This window comes from Chrysochloris asiatica, unplaced genomic scaffold (genome assembly GCF_000296735.1).
Source record: "Chrysochloris asiatica unplaced genomic scaffold, ChrAsi1.0 scaffold00215, whole genome shotgun sequence".
Taxonomy (NCBI): domain Eukaryota; kingdom Metazoa; phylum Chordata; class Mammalia; order Afrosoricida; family Chrysochloridae; genus Chrysochloris; species Chrysochloris asiatica.
Window position 1 is genome coordinate 3,514,989 of NW_006408733.1, and position 17,859 is coordinate 3,532,847.

The window sequence follows — 17,859 nt, forward strand, 5'->3', positions numbered from 1 at the left end:
TAGCGATCCTATATAGGGCTTCTGAGGAGTGGCTGGTGGGTTTAAACTGTCAACCTTGCGGTTACCAGTCCAGTGCTTATCCTAAAGGTGTGCCAGGACTCCAAACAACAATGAATACCTGAACGAACAAATAAATAGATGATACAGCATGTGGGGCCTCATTTCTGCAAACCACAAAGTCTGTGATTCAAGCCCGCCAGTCACTCCAAGAAAGAAAGATGAAGGTTTTTGCTGCCATGAAGATTTAAAACCTTGGAAACCCTATACAGGGTCGATAGGAGTTGGAGTAGACTTGAGGGCACTTAACAACAACAATTGGCCATGTTGCATCAGAAGTAAACGTCCAGTGGGATCTCGAGACCGAGGAATATCTCTAAGACTGGAACTAGGCAGGTAGCACCTCCTACAAGATGCCTTCACTAGCTGGGAAGGTTTGGTCTTTCCCTACCTGGACAAGGTTGCTGTGTAGAACTCTGTTCACCTGCCTGTTTTCCACACTAGACAGAGCCTCTTTGATATTCATGTTCTCTGTCCTCAGACGTAGTACATGTTTACTGATAGAATTTATGAACGAGCATAATAAAGTCTTTACCAGAAGGGTTGTGTGACTTGGTTCATAAAATGGACTGAAGTTGGGTGGGGGTCAGGGAGATGGAGGTAGGGGAGGATCTCTGTGGTGAGTAGCTGTTCAAGCCGGCTGTTGATTCACTAAATGAGACACACGGGGCTCGGTGAGGTCTGCTAGAGGTCATAGTAGTGGAAGTGTCTGTTGACTCATTTATGTATTCTTGTGCCCTGCCCGCCCCCCCTCCTCCTCAAGCCCTGTGTGTTGCAGGATACACAGCGATGGACAGGACTGAGGTACTCCTCACCCCAGGAAAGCACAGTCGTGAAGCAGTCAGACATGGAATGGTGCCAGGTAGCACACATGAAACTCATCCACGCGAGCCTGTGGGGCCTGTGGCAGGGACCCAACTCAGGCTAGATGCTGGGAAGGTTTTTGGAGGGTACAATCTTTTGGGAAGGGAGTATACCAGGTAGGAGAGTGAGATCTACTGTGTGGGTCATTCTGGGAATGGATGAATATATGGGGTGGTTGGAGCACTGAGTTTAAGGCTGCGTGTGACAGGAGAGGCCATCAGGGGCTGGATAAAGGAGGTTGGTAAACCTTGATGAGGAAGTTCATATCTATCCTTGGGATGTGGGATACCTTTGAGCAGTTCTGTATGTGGAAATGACATAATCAAAATCACGTAATTAAAATATTACTTCAGAATGGGAAAAAGATAGAGGGGGTCAGAGTTGAAGCAGTGGGCCAAGATGGATTGCTTGGGTGAGAGATGGTGGTGGCCTCATGTGGGCTGTGGCAGCAAAGATGCAGACAAGTGAATGGATTGAAAATGATCCTCCAGGTAAGCTCTCCCAGGGGGAGAGTGGTGCACTGAGAAGAAGGAAAGGGAAGTGACTGGGAGACGGTGATTTCATTTCCTGAGATACAGGAAACACTGGAGCTAAAGTAATTTGGGTGGGGAGGTGAAGATGGTGAGTGAGTTCACCTATCAAGTGTCCATGAAGAAAGGGTTGTGGTTATATGGGCCTTGATGGAAATTAAGAGCTGAGAGTTGGGGATTTGCCTGGCCAGCAGCCCCGGGGAGGTATGAGGAGATGTCAGTGGTCAGTAGAGCAAGCCCAGGATGAAGTGTGAGGTTGCTGAGGGCTGGGGTTTCCATAGATGAGGCTGAGGCCATACATACCATCTTTTGGATATGAGGAAACAGGATCACAAGAGTCCATAAATGAATAAATGAATGGGCACCCTTAAGATGCAGGGAGCAGTGGAGTTCAAGGAGATCAGATCCTTAGTCAGTCTGGCTTCGTCTCAGGGCCTCTGGTTCCCAGAAGGGGTCCTGGGTCTAGGACTCTAGAATCCTATGGAGGTCTTACCTAAATGCCTTTGGCTACTAAAACCCTACAGTGTGGGGCAAAGTTTTGAGAGGACTCTCTTTCCTCATGAGTCAGCAAATATTTCTTGCACACCTACCAAACGCCCAGTTTTGTGATAATGGCCAAGGATATGGTGAGGGGTAAAAACACATACAGTTCACATTCTCCAGAAGTGTCCAGTCCTGTGGAGGGACAGATCTTAACCATTCAACTGTATCAACTGTGTCAAGTGTTACAAAGCACATGGGGACATGAGACTGTTACAGCAGGTTTTGACTTGTCAGGGGCCTGAGGAAAGAACCCTCAGCAGGGATCTGAAGAATTTAATTGGTGGTGGTTGGTGGTTATGTGCTGTGGAGTTGGAACCAACTCATAGCGACCCTGTATAGGGTTTCCAAGGATGTAAATCTTTACAGGAGCAGAAAACCTCATCTTTCTCCCGCGGAACAGCTGGTAGTTTCGAACTGCTGACCTAAAGTTCACAGCCTGATTCGTAACCACTATGCTACCAGAGCTCCTTTTTTAATTGGTGGCTGTGGGAGGGTTTTCGAGACAGAAGGAACAGCATGTTCCGAGTTGGAGCGGTATGAGAGAAAGGCTAGTTAGAATGTCTGGAGGAAGGTCAGTGTGAATGGAAAAGTGAGCAGAGCCCAAACTATATGGGGCCTTATAGACAACATGGAGTCCTGGTGTGGCACTGTGGGTTAATGCAAGATTGGTTTGAACAGTAAGGTTGGTGGTTCAAGCTCACCTGCTGCTCTTCGGAAACCCTATCCAAGGTTGACATGAGTCAGAACTGACTCTACGGCACTTTAACAACAACATAGACAACATTGGGAGGGTGGTGGTCTGTAGAATACCCACTGGACTTTGAACTACAAGGTTGGCAGTTTGAGCCCACCAGTCACTCTGAGGGAGAAAGATGAGGCTTTCTGCTCCTGCAAAGATTTAGTCTTGGAAACCCTATAAAGGGTGGCTGTGAGTTTAAACTGACTCGATGGCACTTTACAACAACAAAAACAAAGACCACATTTAGGAGTTTTACTAAGAGCCATACAATTTACTCAATGAGTAGGTTGAGATGTACATTCTTTGGCTGCTTGCTGTATGGAGAGAACAAGAGGGTACAGGGAGCTAGGAGCCTGCTACAATCACTCAAGTGAAAGGGGTTGGAGGGAAACGGATGGATTTGAGATTTAGGTGGTGACATTAAAACAGTTGGGATATGGATAGGTAAGATCTGGGGGCAAGGGAGAGGGAGGTGTTGGGTGTGACTTCCGGTTTCTGGCAAGGTAACTGGTAGAAAGTATCCACTCACTGTGTTAGGGAACATAGACAGGTGGGAGAATATGGATGCAGTATTGGATGTATTGACATTGAGGTGGCTGTGGACATTCAGGTGGGGAGGTAGACTGCAGAATCAGTTCTATGAGTTGGAAGCTCAGGTATAAGGGCAGGGTTGGAAAGAGAAATTCATGAGTCATTTGTCTACAGGGTGAAATTATAGAGAGAGGAAAGTAGATATCCCAAGTTTGAACCTCGAGGAACCCGAGTCTTTAATACCCGAGTAGAGGAAGGTGAGCCAGGGAATACTTGTTAGAGGTGTCCAGAAAGGATGGAGAGAAACCAAAGGGAATGAGTGTTCCAGCGAAACAGTGGCTACTGGTGTCAAATACTGCAGGGCCTTGGAAAACAACTGCTTATGATGTGGAGGTTATAGAGTTTATTGAGACCTGGTTTGGTGTTGTGAGAGGATCAGAAAGTCAACTGCAGGGCGTGAGAACATGGAGACAGATTTTTCCTTCAAGGGATTTTTGTTGTGTTTGGGGAGAACAGAGACTGAAGTAGTTGATGTGGTCAAATGAAGGTTTTGTTTCCATTGTAGAAACCCGAACATATTTGTGGGTCAGTTTAAATGGGAATGTTGAACATTCAGGAGAGAGAAGGGATGATCCACAGGGCAAGCTCCCGAGAAGGGGCTGGGGGATGTGGGCAGATGGAAGGAGATTCCTGTGGCATACAGGATGGGGCACATGCCCCGGAAGGTAAAGAGCTCCTGTTGGTGACAGACACAAGGTGGCACAATAGTTTATACATTAAAAATGTGTGCTGTATGTATTTCTTTGTGTGTGTTTGTGCCTTTCCCAGGTCTGGGCTGCCCATCTGGTCAGTGTGCCACAGGGAATATCCATACTTAGCCTGAGCTGAAGCTGGGCACCTCCTGCTCTGGGCTCTGCTCCCTGATGAGATTCTCAGATTGTATTTCCCCTCATTCATGACAAGAAAGGTTCACAGAGCAGGCGTGGGAAAATGCTTAGCCACCCGGACTCCCTCGGGTTCAGGCTGAGGTTTGTTGCATCTCTCCCTTCATTCCTTCTCAGAGTGGACAGGCTGTTGCGGGTCAGTGTTGTAAGGAAGGGTCTGGGCAGGACATGGGTTGGTCCCAATGTGTCCCAGACTATTACACCCCAACCCTCCAGTCTTTGATTGGCTTCCTACTCATCACTAATCCCATGACCCCATCTCCTCTTTCTCTCACACACACATAGAGAAGGAGTGCCTGATCCAGGGGCTGGGGAAGGTCTGAATACCTCTGGGAGCTCAGCCCTGCGGGTGGGCCAGTCTTGGTTTCTAGTGGGTGGATCCCTAGTACCAGGTATTCTCCAGGACCTTCTCTCAGTCCCGCCTCTCCCGGTAGCCTAAAGTTCAGTGGTTCAGTCGGAGAGAGGGAGGCGGGAACCTGAGCGAGGACCCAGCAGGACCACGAAGACGTGAATTGAGGACAGCATCCAGGGACGCTCCCCCGCGACAGCACCGCCTCCACTTCTCCACCCCACTAGGGGCTGTGGAGGATGAGGAGGGCGGGCAGACTCTCACAGGTGGGTTCCTGCCGAGGCGAGGCAGGCGTAGCGTACGTGCGGTGAGCCGCGGGCTGCATGAAGGGCGCGGACGGCCGGCTTCTGCCTGTGTCAAAGCCCCGCTGCCCATTGCCTGCGCGGCCGGGCGGCCTTGGGCCTCCCGGGGGCGCCGGTGGTGGCGACCGCTGGCCGAGAGTCCGGGTAGCGGGGCCAGGGGCAGGGCCTGGCCGGCTTGGGGGGCTGGAGGTGGGGACGTGGCGCCGACTCAAGCGGGCGGAGCTGGATCGCGGCGGGAGGCGGAGCCGAGGGAGGGAAGGCGACGGGCCGGCCGAGTGGCGCCGCAGGAGGTTCTGGAAACGCCGGGAACAGCGCTGGTCCAGGTGAGCCCCTGGCCTGGGGAGCAGGCCGGGTCTGGAGCTGGTGCGTACTGACGCACGGGGCAGGGAATTGGGATCGGGACCGGGGTTGGGGTCGGGACCCGGGTTGTGCCACCCGTCGTCCTCAGCGCAGCCCGGGCCGCAGCCCCACGCCCTTGCCCTGTTACTATCACTGTCTGGGTTCCTGTCTCGCCGCCTGCGTTCCCTACCCGAACTCAAGGTGGTGAGGTCAGCGGCGAGCTTCCTGCCGGCCCCCTCGGCGGCCGAACTGGGCAGGGCGGGGAACTTGGCCGCCCTACCCCGTTAGGCTCCCCGGGAAGGGGTGACCCGGCCCCCAAGGACTGCTGCAGCTGGACGTGGGGGCTGTCGCCCTAGCCTTAAGGGTCTCTTAGTGGTCTTGGGCTCAGCCCTGATGTGGGCTGGGAGTCGGTGGCCTTGGCCGGGCAGGGTTGTATCGGAGCGTCCATTTTTCTTGCCAGACAGTCCTGTGTTGTTTTTTCTCAGCTGCAGAGACCTGTGGTGATTAGTTAACTAATTCAACAAACGGGTCCTTCGGTGTGACAGACACTGCCAGACAGACTGCAAGACGGAAAAGATCGAGAGTGGTGTGGTGAGTGCTGTGTACCGAGGGAGCACCGGACTGCAGGAACTTGGCAGAGGATGGGATGTCTCAAGCCTGAGGGCTTCTGGGAGGCGATGACCCATGAGTTGAGTTGGTCAGATGAAGACTGCTGCTGTTAAGTGCTATAGTGTAGCGACCCTGTAAAGGGTTTCTAAGGAGCAGCTAGAGAACTTGAACCACTGACCTTGCAGTTCAAGCAGCTTTGCAGTCTGGCACATTAACCCACAGCGCCACACCAGGACTCCAGATGAAGACTGGAGAAAAGGTTACCTGGACAGAGGAACAGTCTGTGTAAGTTTGAGCAGACCTGGGCTAGCCTTAGCCTTTGTGGTACTTAGTGGCAGCAAGGTAATGTAGTAGAGACACTTTTGGGGAAAGCTGCCCATGGACCCTATCTGCAATAGTCTGCAGTGGGAGGAGAGTGCCTGGCACTGGGCCTAGCACTTAGAGGGTGCCCATGCAGCATGAGTGAATCAGGGTACTTCCTGCCTCAGACATTGCTGGACTGCATAGGTGTTCTAATCTGGCCCTTTAACTATGGTGTAGGAGAGCATTGGAATCCTGGTGTGCTGTGGTTCAAAGGTCAGCAGTTCAAACCTACTAGCGTTCCTCAGAAACACTATACAGGGTTACTAGGAGTTGGAACTGACTTGATAGTACTTAGCAACAACAAGGGAGCATCAGTGATTCTTCCAGGACTGAAGCTGGTATGCTTGTGCTACGCAACATCCCCAGCCCCAGCCTGCTTGCAGGAGATCTAGACCCTGAGAGCCAGGGTTGAGGAACATTATTTTGTAGCTTGAGGTTATCTGTAGAGATCCATCTAAGAATTTATAGAATGTTTTCACAAGCCACTGCTTTTTCTCAGCCTGTGTCATATCTGGGTCAGTAGGTTTCATGATTTAGTTCTCTGTTTTATGACCCAGGACTTCCTTTGGCTTGATCATAAACTGCCTCTGAAGTGTCTGGGGTGCAGACTTCACAGTGATTTCTGGGTTTCAGGGCCCAGCCAGCCTCTGTTCACTTCTCTCCCATCACAAGATGTTTGAGCTTTGACCCATTTTTTCCTAGGGTCTTTGTGTTCTCAGACAGCCAAGCTGTCCACTCTGTGGCCCAACCCAGAAAGCCACGTAGCAAGAAGAATGAGTTGACTGGGGCCTTATCCCAGAGATGTTGTCAGACTGCGCCACCTTAGTTCTTGGAGAGTCCAGCAGGCAGATGTGGTAGCAACTAAGTTGAGGCAATGCCTGGGGTTTGTGATAAGCTTTCCTGCCCTGTGGCAGCCTCTGAAATGGAGTGTCTGTGAGAGTGCTTGCTTTGCCACTGCATTTGCTTGACCACAGCTGATCCCTCTTCATCCCTTGAGAACCTCCTATGTCCCTGGCTTCTGCCTAGAGTGTGTCTGGGACTGAACATGAAGAACAAAGAGCAGGAGACTGTGGCAATGGGCAGTGGCCAGTGGCTATGCTATTCTTGCCCTTGTCTTGTGTAGCCCATAAATTGTCTGAGGTTGCTGCTTCCTGCTGGCAGCTTCATGCCAAGAGAGCATGCTCATTTGAGTGGGAGATTAGTGGGGAGTGGGAGGGGACAGAGGAGAGGAGAGCAGCTCAGAGGAATGAGTTGGGGGAGGGAATCTGGGGTCTTTTCATTTCCTGGAGAGAGAGCTTCCCTGTTTTATACTGCCCTCCCACATCTTTGGGAGGATCTGAGACAGTGCAAGGCCTTGGCCGATTTGTGGCCACGCTGGCTGATAGTGTGTAGGGTGTGTCTCTGGATCCTGGGATCTGTCAAGAGTTTAATTTCATGCAGATGGAGATTGGCAGGAATCTGTGATGCAGGCACGTGCAAGCCCAGACAGAGTGCTGGAGCAAGCATTAAACTTTGAAAAAGTTGTTCGAATTAGACAGTTTGGACTTTGAAGTACCCCAGGATATAGGACATTATTCTGTTCTGGAACTGAGAGGGCTAGTGAGTCTTGCAGTCTCTGGGGATTTGTGCTGGGAATGTGGAATGAGGGATGTTGTTCTTAAGTGCTCTTGAGTCAGTTCTGACTCATAGTGACCCTATATAGGGTCAAACCCATCTGGTGGGTTTAAACCACTGACCTTGCAGTTAGCAGTCCAATGATTATCCTATAGCACCAAACCAGGGCTCTGAAATGAGGTATGTTGTTGTTGTTAAGTGCCGTCGAGTCGGTTCCGACCCATAGCGACCCTGTACAGGGTTTCCGAGGGTGTAAATCTTTACGGGAGTAGAAAGCCTCATCTTTCTCCCGTGGAGCGGCTGGTAGTTTCGAACCGCTGACCTTAAGGTTCGCAGCCCAATTCGTAACCACTACGCTACCAGAGCTCCTTATGAGGTATTGTTGTTGTTGTTGTTGTTGTTAAGTGCCGTCGAGTCGGTTCCGACCCATAGCGACCCTGTACAGGGTTTATGAGGTATAGATAGTTTTTATTCACAGAAGGATCAGAGGGCTATGAATGTCTGAAACAGACTTCATGGAACCCTGTGTTTTTGTGTTGTTGAGTATCATCAAGTTGGTTCCCACTCATAGTGACCCTGCATAGAGTTTCCGAGGAGTGACTATTGAGCTTGAACCACCATCCTTGCTGTTCAAACTGAACTTGCAGTCCAGTGCATTAACCCATAGCGCCACACCAGGAGAGTGAGTTTTAATTCAGTTGTCACTTCAGGGTAGAGGATCAAGTGCTTGAATAGTATGTCCTACAGTTCAGATGGATTAGGACCAGTGTCTGCTCTAGATCATTCAGGAAGTGTTTGCTAGCAGTTAGCCTACTTTGCACCTGTGCTTTTGAGGGCCAGGGTGTGGCTGAGATCCTGAAGGCTAGTATTTGTCTGAGCCTGGAGTGAGCAGGCCAACGACTCAGAGTACATGCAATCCTAGAGCATTGGTCCCGGCCCCGGTCATTTCCCAGCAGAGCTTTCCTACCTTGCTGAGCTTTAGAGTCAGTATTGACCAGTTCCATTGTACTGCAATATGTTTAGCTCCATTCTCTCTTGAATTAAATATGTTTCATCTCTTCTAGGACATAGAGCTTACCTAATTTCTACCTTGTTTGCATCTTCATTATTTCCTAGGCTGGACCTTCTCCCATCCAGGGATTGGCTGACTTGTGTTGGGAGCTGTCTGCTTCAGGTCTACTATTGTTCCTCTGGTGCCCTGTTGGTGCTCATGGTGCTCACTGACAGATGTCTGTTCATTCAGTCCCTATGAGAGGTGGTGGTGGTATAGTTAGGTGCCATCAAGTCAGTACTGACTCATAGCGACCGGGTGCACAACAGAACGAAACACTGTCCAGTCCTGGGCCAACCTCACTATTGTGATGCTGCCACTTTGCCAGTCTATCTCTCTGGGGTCTTCCTCTGACCCTCCACCTTACCAAACATGATATCCTTCTTCAATGACTGGCCCTTCCTGACAATATGTCTGAAGTATGAGAGACAAAGTCTGGCCATCTTGGCCTCCAAGGAGCACTCTGGATGCACTTCTTCCAAAACGCATCTATTGGTTCCTTTGGCAGCCCGTGGCACTTTCAATATTCTTCTCCAACACCATAACTCAAATGCACCAATTCTTCTATGGTCTTCCTTATTCATTGTTCAACTTTTGCATACATATGAGGTTATTGGCTTGGGTCAGGTGCATCTTAGTCCTCAAGCTGACATCTTTTCTCTTAAACACTTTAAAAAGATCTTGTGCAGCAGATTTGCCTAATGCAATACATCATTTTATTTATTTATTTATTATAACTTAAATATATTAAATTTTCTTTTGTAATCATTGAAGATATGCATACCCTGTGAACCAGCAGTGTCACTCCCAGGTAGGTATACATTCAGAAAGATGGGAGCACATTAGCATCAAACTCAAGTACAAGGATGTTCACAGCAGCTTTAGTTTTAATGGCACAAAAGTTCCCGTGGCTTAAGTAGTTAATCAGAAACTGGGAAACAGCCCCTGGTTTTTTATTCACTCTACTTGCAAAGACTGTTCATAATATATTAGCAAGCAAATATTTTTAAGTGAAAGAGAATGGAAAAATCAACAAACATGATAAATACCACATCAGGGATACATGATAAATTCTACATCAGGAATACTGTGTTAACATTTGAGTTAGGAATCTCTGCTTGGGCTAAAACACTAAGATCAAATTCTACTGCGCCCGACTCCATACAAGCTGTTAAGTGCTGTCTCATAGCAACCATGTACAGGATTTTCAAGGAGCGGCTGGTGGGTTGGAACCACCAACCTTGTAGTTAGCAGTCCAGTGCTTATCCTATAAGCATCACACTAGGGCTCATGTAAGCTAGTCAGGACAAAATGAACAACACAGTTTTAATATAAACATGGAAAACAGATTTATGCAATATCACCATTTAGCATATATGCTGTGGCTGAAATACAATTCAGTGACATAAACCTGAAAATGTTCTCACAATTACTGGTTATTTAAAAGGCTTTAATTGATACAACTTTTTAGGTAAAATGGAGGAATTCTGAAGGTGATTTTCATTCTCCAGTTAGACTTCATTTTGCCTTTTTCAAAAACGGAAGAATCTATCAGATGATCCAAATCCTTTGTATCCTACCAGATGATCCAAATCTTCTTTAAAAGGATCATAGCCTTGTTCTTTTAAGCAACGTAGTGCCCAGAAAAGTTGGTCCCCTGGAGGGAATTCTTCCCAGGGAACCCACTCCCAACTTTCATTTTTTATAGCCTCAATGTTCTTTGGTTCTGAATCATGAGTGAAGTCCACCTCTCCTTTCATTAATATTGTGACATAATGGTAATTCTTTTTCTCAATGAAAGAATTCACAACCGAGGCAAAGCGAACATTTTTCAAGTAAAGAGCTGTTTCTTCTAAGGTTTCCCTTTGAGCACATTCTTCCCAGCTTTCCAACTAGTCACCACTACTCCTACTCTGACCCCAGGCTGCTGTCCCTGCAGCTTTTTGCTGGTGGCCATAGTGCATGGAAGATGCATTCGGCTGCGCGGGAAGTGGAGTGACTGACGGTCCCATCATTTGATCTCTTGACTGCTGCTTCCATGAGTGTTGATGGTTGATCCAAGAAGAATGAAGTCCTTGACAACTTCAATCTTTTCTCCATTGATAAGAATGTTGTTTATTGGTCCAGTGGTGAGGATTTTTTTTTTCTTTACATTGAGATGTAATCCATATCGAAGGCTGTGCTCTTTGATCTTCATAAGTAGTATTTTAAGTCCTCTTCACTTTCAGCAAGGAAGGTCATACCATCTGTATATTGGCAGGTTGTTAATGAGTCTTCCTCCAATCCTGATGCCATGTTTTTCTTCACATAACCCAGCTTCTCGGATTATTTGCTCAGCATACAGGTTGAATAAGTATGGTGAAAGAATACAACCCTGTCGCACACCTTTCTTAATTTTAAACCATTCAGTGCTCCCATGTTCTGTTCAAACAACTGCCTCTTGGTCCATGTACAGATTCCCCATGAGCACAATTAAGTGTTCGGAATACTCATACTTCACAATGTTGTCATAGCTTGCCATGATCCACACAATCGAAAGCCTTTGCATAGTCAATAAAGCACAGGTAAACATCTTTCTGATATTCTGTGCTTTCAGCCAAGATCCATCGGACATCAGCAATGATATTCCTCGTTCCACGATCTCTTTTGAATCCGGCTTGAACCTCTGGAAGTTCTCTGTCAATGTATGTTTGCAGCTGTTTCTGTATAACCTTTAGTAAAACTTTACTTGCATGGGATTTCAAAGAGATTGTCACATGATTTTGCATTCTGCTGGGTCACCTCTTTTTGGAATGGGCACAAATACGGATCTCTTCCAGTCAGTTGGCCAGATAGTTGTCTTCCAAATTTCTTGGCAGAGATGAATGAGTGCCTCCAGTGCCACCTCATTTTCTTCAATGATTTCCATTTTTATTCCATCAATTTGTGGTGGCTTGTTCTTTGCCAATTCCAACAATGCATCTTGGACTTCTTCCTTTAGTATATTATTGGCTCTTGATCATATGCTACCTCTTGAAACAGTTGAACATCAACCATTTCCTTGGTACAGTGACTTTGTGTATTCCTTCCATTTTCTTTTGATGCTTTCTGCATCATTCAGTAATTTGCCCAGAGAATCCATTAATGACAATAGTCGAGGCTTGAATTTATTTTTCAGTTTTCCCAGCTTGAGAAATGATGAGTGTGTTCTTCCCTTTTGGTTTTCTGACTCCAGATCTTTGCACATGTCATTGTCATATTTGACTATGTCTTCTTGAATTTACCTTTTGAAATTTTCTGTTCAGCTCCTGTGCCTCCTCATTTCTTCCATTTGCTGTAGCATCTCTACACTGGAGAGTAAGTTTCAGTGTCTCTTCTGACATCCATCTTGATCTTTTCCTAATGACTTTTTGCTTTCTTCCTGTATGCTGTTCTTGATGTCATCCCACAACTCTTCGGTCTTTGGTCTTTAGTGTTTAATATATCAAATGTTTTCTTCAGATGATCTTTAAATTCAGGTGGGATGTATTCAAAGTCATATTTTGGCTCTTGTGGACTTGTTTATATTTTCTTCAGCTTCAGTCTGAATTTGCATATGAGCAATTGATGGTCTGTTCCACGATCTGCCCCTAGCCTTGATTTGGCTGATGATACGAAGCTTTTCCACTGTCTCTTTCCACAAATGTAGTCAATTTGATTTCTGCATAGTCCATCTGGTGAGGTTCATGCATATGTTGTTTGAATTATTTTATGAATGTCTTTTATGTTAATTGAAAACATATTTGAAATGAACAAATCATTGGTTTTGCAGAATTCTATCATGCGAGCTCCAGCATCATTTCTATATGAGGTACAACATGACTAATCTTGATTTGTTCTTTTTGACTATGAATGCAACACCATTTCTCTTCAATTTGTCATTCCTGGCATAGTAAACCATGTGGTTGTCAGATTTAAACTACCAGTCCATTTCAGCTCACTAATGCCTTAGATATCGATGTTTATACATTCCATTTCATTTTTGACAATTTCCAAATTTTCCTAGATTTACCAATTCCTTCAATGCACCTTGGATGTCTTCTTTTAGTATCAATGGCTCTTGATCGTACATTCCATGTTCCAGTTATTAATGGATGTTTACAGCCATTTCTCTTCATTTTGAGTTGTGCCCCATCAGCAAATGAAGGTCCCGTGGGCTTTTCTCCCACGGGCTTTACTCCATTCGTGTCCTTATGGTCAACTCTACTTTGAGGAGGCAGCTCTCCCCCAGTCGCATTTTGGGTGCCTTCAAACCTGAGAGGCTCATTTTCCGGCTCTATATCTGACAGTGTTTCTCTACTATTCATAAGGTTTTTAGTGACTAAATGTTTGGAAGTAGTTCGTCTCTCCTTCTTCTAGTCTGTCTTTGTCTGGAAGCTCATCTGAAACCTGTCCACCGTGGGTGACCCTGCTGATATTTAAAATACCCATGGCATAGCTTCCACAATCACAGCCACTCACAGGCCACCACAGTATGACAAACTGACAGACGAGTGGTGGCTATAAGATGTAGGTCCCCATATTGTCTCCATTATAAGCTGAAGTCCAGAGAGGCTTGTAACTTGTTCAGAATTATAATGCCAAGGAGTGGTGGTTGAGCTGGGAGTTAAATCTGGGTCTGTCTGACCCCAGGGCAGGTGTACTAGTCCATGGACCTGTGCTACCTTACCTTCAGCTGGGCTACGGGCTGTGACATCTGGGATAGGAGTGACAGCTCACCTGAACTCAAAGTAGCATTTTGCTGCCTTGGGATCCATGTTGCTGTCCTCTGGTGGGATCTTACCGGGTTGTCAGGAAGCTGCTTTGTGAACCAGGATAAAGTCTGGGGAGTGGGAGCGGGGAGAGCAGGGAGCAATATCAGTAGAAAGAGTATTTTGTGGTTCTCTTACTGGGTTTGAGTCAATTCTGCCATTAACTTGCTTTAAGATGTCAGATGTGTAGAAAACCCTCGTTCAGCCCCAGCTAACCTATTGGTGAAATGAAGATGATTATCTAATTTACAAGGCTTTAGTGAGGATTAGCTGGTAAAACATAAACAGTGACTATCTTAGCCTGGAGTCCTATTGTGGCACTGTGGGTTAATGCGCCAGACTGCAAATCCCTTTGAACTACAAGGTTGGCAGTTCAAGCTCACCAGCTGCTCCTCGGAAACCCTATACAGGATCGCTATGAGTCAGAACCGACTCAACGGCACTTAACAACAACAACATCTTAGCCTAGGTTCCCAGAAAACAGCCTGATGTGTTAATGCTTTGCTGGAAGGTAAACTGTGAGGCCAAGTGGACAAAGGGAAGAAGAGTGAGGTGGGGAAGGCTGGGAAGCAATTACAGGCTGTGCTTGTTAAGTCTTCCAGGACATCTCTGGGATAAGGCTCCAGAAATTCCATGCCTCAGAACAATTAATCTTGGGGAGGCCTGGGGAAGAAATTTATCTGCTGACCTGCTGTTTTCTGCCCTTGATTGAACAGAGCTGTCGCAGGAGTTAGCACCTTCTCACTCCTTGGTTGCACTGACAGAGCCTTTGGAAGCCACTGGAGAAGCCAGAAAAAGAAGCCTTGGTGGCTCTGTATAAGCACTGGACTGCTAACTGCAGGGTCAGTGGTTCAAAGCCACCAGTTGCTCCATGGAAGAAAGATGAGGCTGCCTATTCCTGTAAAGAGTCACAGTCTCAGAAAACCTAGATAGGGTCGCTGCGAGTCAGAATTGACTTGATGAGCGGGTTTGATTTAGCTTGGATTGGAGAGGCCAGATGCTGGACCAATTCAGCGGCACTTCATCTGAGGCTGGAAGCAGTGGGAGGAGCCAGAGACTCTGGCATGGACCCACAGTCTCCTTCACTGGGTCTGAGGCAGAGCAAGTGGCAGAGGACCCAGGAGACAGACAGGCCGAGAGAGTGTGAAGTGGTATGTAATGAACATCTGATATAGTGGTGTATGGATTTTGTCTTTGTGTGTAATCCCTTCTTATGAATTAATCTTATCCAGTCTGCCAAGTCTCTGCCAAGCCCAGCGTGGCTTTTGCATGTCCATTTTATCAGCCTTCTCAATGCCCAGTTACTGAAGCAGGAGAACCATGGTGTAAGGTGGCCATCAATATGTTCATGTACCTGATAGAGAAAATGTGGAGAAACCAATGAACAGTTAGGCACCATTAGGTTCTTGGTGACGGAGAATATTTTCTCCATGAAGTAGTTGTTTCAAGTATGAAACCTGGAATTGTGAGATGGGGTTGAAGAGGGTGGCAGGGCCAGGTCACTCAGAGTCAAAGAGGTCCTTTGAGCTAAGGCATTTGGCCTTTATCCTGAGGGCAGTGGAGAGCGTTTGGAGAGGTTCTGTCCAGGGGAGAGAGACTAAATGAAGGACTTCAGTTAACCCACGCTGGCTACTGTATAGAGCAGAGGTGGGAGGAGGCCGGATGGTGTGTGGAGAGCCAGTGCAGGTAGGGGTAAGGTAACAGTCAGGGGAGTTATTTGGATGTGTTTAGACAAGGGTGATTGTTGAGGCTTGACATCAGGAGAGTAGGGCCCCTCACATCTTTCCTGGGGTACTGGTGGCGCCTTGGACATCCTGTGCTTTGGTGGTGGCACCTCTTGGAACCTCTACACAGTTCCTCCAGATGCAGCTCATGTGTACCCCATCTGCTGAGCACTCAAGGCCCTCTGCTTTGCCTTCCCAAGCTGGCATCTTTGGGAGTCAGTGCCACTGGGTAGAGCCCTGTCCAGACAAGTTTTGGCCCTTCACAGAAGGCAGGCAGCCTTTTGTTCAGTGCCGGGCAAAACCTGCTTGTTCTTAGCAAACCCATGTTCTGTCTCTGGGCTGCTAAATATATTGTTTAAACTCATGCTCTTGCATTTGGGTTGCAGCTGGGAGCTTGGCAGAAGATCCTGATGATGAGGTAAGGGGAGAAGCTAAGGACACTGTTAGTTTGTATTTGGAAACATCTTTTCATGGCCATTTGGCCAAGTTGCAAACATCGTTTTCAAAGAGCAGGCTTAGAGGGGCCTCTGGTTGTGTATCTTGGAATTGCCCAGTATTTAGAAACAGTGTTTTAGTTGCCTGGTGAGTGAATCACTGTAGCTGGGGTGTTGGCAGGCTTTGGACAGACTGCACGTTGGGGTCCAAACTCTGACACATCTGTTGGAGTCTATTTGAGAAGGACCGATTTTTTTTTTTTTTCTTTTTATTTGAAGCATGTTATAAAATATTTTTAAAGCTCCTATTGAATTCCTTGTAGAAAGATTAGGAAAAACAAATGAGTTTAAAGAGAAAAATAAATGGATTTCACTAAGATCCAATTAGATTTATAACTCTCTTCTTGTATATATACACATTAATTTTTCCTTACCAAAATGGAATCATAGAGTACACAATGCTTTTCTCATCTGGCAGTATGTTTTGATCTTTACACTACATCATTGGGCATGAATTGTTCATTCTTAATGGCTACATAACAATACATTATGGGTAAGAAATAAAATTTCTAAAATCTAATGCTATATTTTACTCTCTTGAATCAATTTGTGATGAAGTAGTATCTGGGTTCCTAATACAGGCCAAAGGCATGGCACTGTGGGTTTATGCGTCAGACAGCAAAGCCATCTGAACCGCAATGTTGGTGGTTCAAGCTTACCAGCTGCTCCTAGGAAACCCTATACAGGGTCACTATGGGGCGGAACTGACAGCACTTAACAACAATGTAACAATTCTTGTAATGAAGAAACGTGGCTGTTTTTTCTTGAGTCCTATAAGGCATCCAGGTGTCCTGGTGTAGTGCTGTAGGATAGGCACTGGACTACTAACCACCAGGTCGGCAGTTCAAACCCACCAGCTACCTATACCTGTACCCTATACAGGGTTGCTGTGAGTCAGAACTGACTGAATGGTACTTAGCAACAAACAACAACAATAAGGCACAAAGCGTGGTCAGTATCACCAGGGTGGTTGGAAAGGGGTGGAGAGGTTTCTCTCTCCTCTGAACTTGTTACCTGATCTCTGAAGAGGTATGCAATTGCAACTAGTAATACACCAACCTGCCTGGGCCCTGCTTTCCCTCTACTCCAGCTCTGAGGGCCAGCCAGCTGGTCCCTCACCACCCACAGACATTTGCTCCTGACCCTCCACGCACATACAGAACGTGCTCTCCTGAGCTGAACACTTGAAGTGCACACAAGAGTGAAAGCAGCTTGTAGAATCCTGGGTCTACAAGGGAGCAGGCCTGCAGCCAGAACAGGGAAAACATCCAAATCGGTTTGCTTTTTTTCAATGACTGGCTTTCCTCTGACTCCTAACTCCTTAATGGACCCCTTAGCCTAGTACTCCCCACCCTGCAGTAGGCTCTGGGACTGGCAGGTACCTGAGGAATGGTGCCATTCGCTTATTCCCTCCTCTTCCAGATACAGGTGCCTGGGGCTGTGGCTGGCTTTCTCTCAGCCTAACCTGGAACCACAACAGGTTGGGATTTCTTCTGAAAGGATGAAGTGAAGACTGGTGGGTGTAACTGTATTTAATTGGCGATGGCATGCAAAAAATAGATGGACGGCCTCTAGTCAGCTCAGATAAGGCTTACATTTGAGTGGAAGCATCTGTCTTCCCTGTGCTCTCTCCTAATAAGTTTCCATTTGAGCACTCCTGTAGATTTAGTTGAAGTGGAAGCGGGAAGAGAAAGGGCTGGCAGAGCTAGGCCCAGATGGGTGCTGGTTCTTCAGCCATGGGAGGATACCTCAGGTGGGTCAGCTGGCCTTCTGGTCATGCTGTGGGTTGCTCAGCTAAGCTAGGCACCACTGTCTAATGCTGCCATTGTGAATATAGATCCACTGTCAGTAGGCTTACCCCAGGTTGCACTTGCTGCCCTAAGAGTTGGCTTTGGGTATTTGTAGGTGGGGGAGAAGACAGAAACTGGCCTCTGCACCATGTCCGCAGCCCAGCCGAGACCAGCCTGAAGTTTTGGCTGACAGTGGTTTATTGATTTTTGTATCTAAAGGCCTAGCTCACTGCCTTTAGCCAATATT

At 47.1% G+C, this 17,859-nt stretch overlaps 1 protein-coding gene across 1 annotated transcript in view; it reads left to right on the forward strand.

Moving 5' to 3' along the window:
• The first annotated feature begins 5,113 nt into the window (after window positions 1-5,113).
• The window catches only part of P4HA2 (prolyl 4-hydroxylase, alpha polypeptide II), a 39,661-nt gene continuing 26,915 nt past the window's right edge, over window positions 5,114-17,859 (forward strand). The window contains exon 1 of the mRNA XM_006872929.1: window positions 5,114-5,182. The gene's annotated coding sequence lies outside the window, so the exon portion shown is untranslated. The remainder of the gene's footprint in view (window positions 5,183-17,859) is intronic.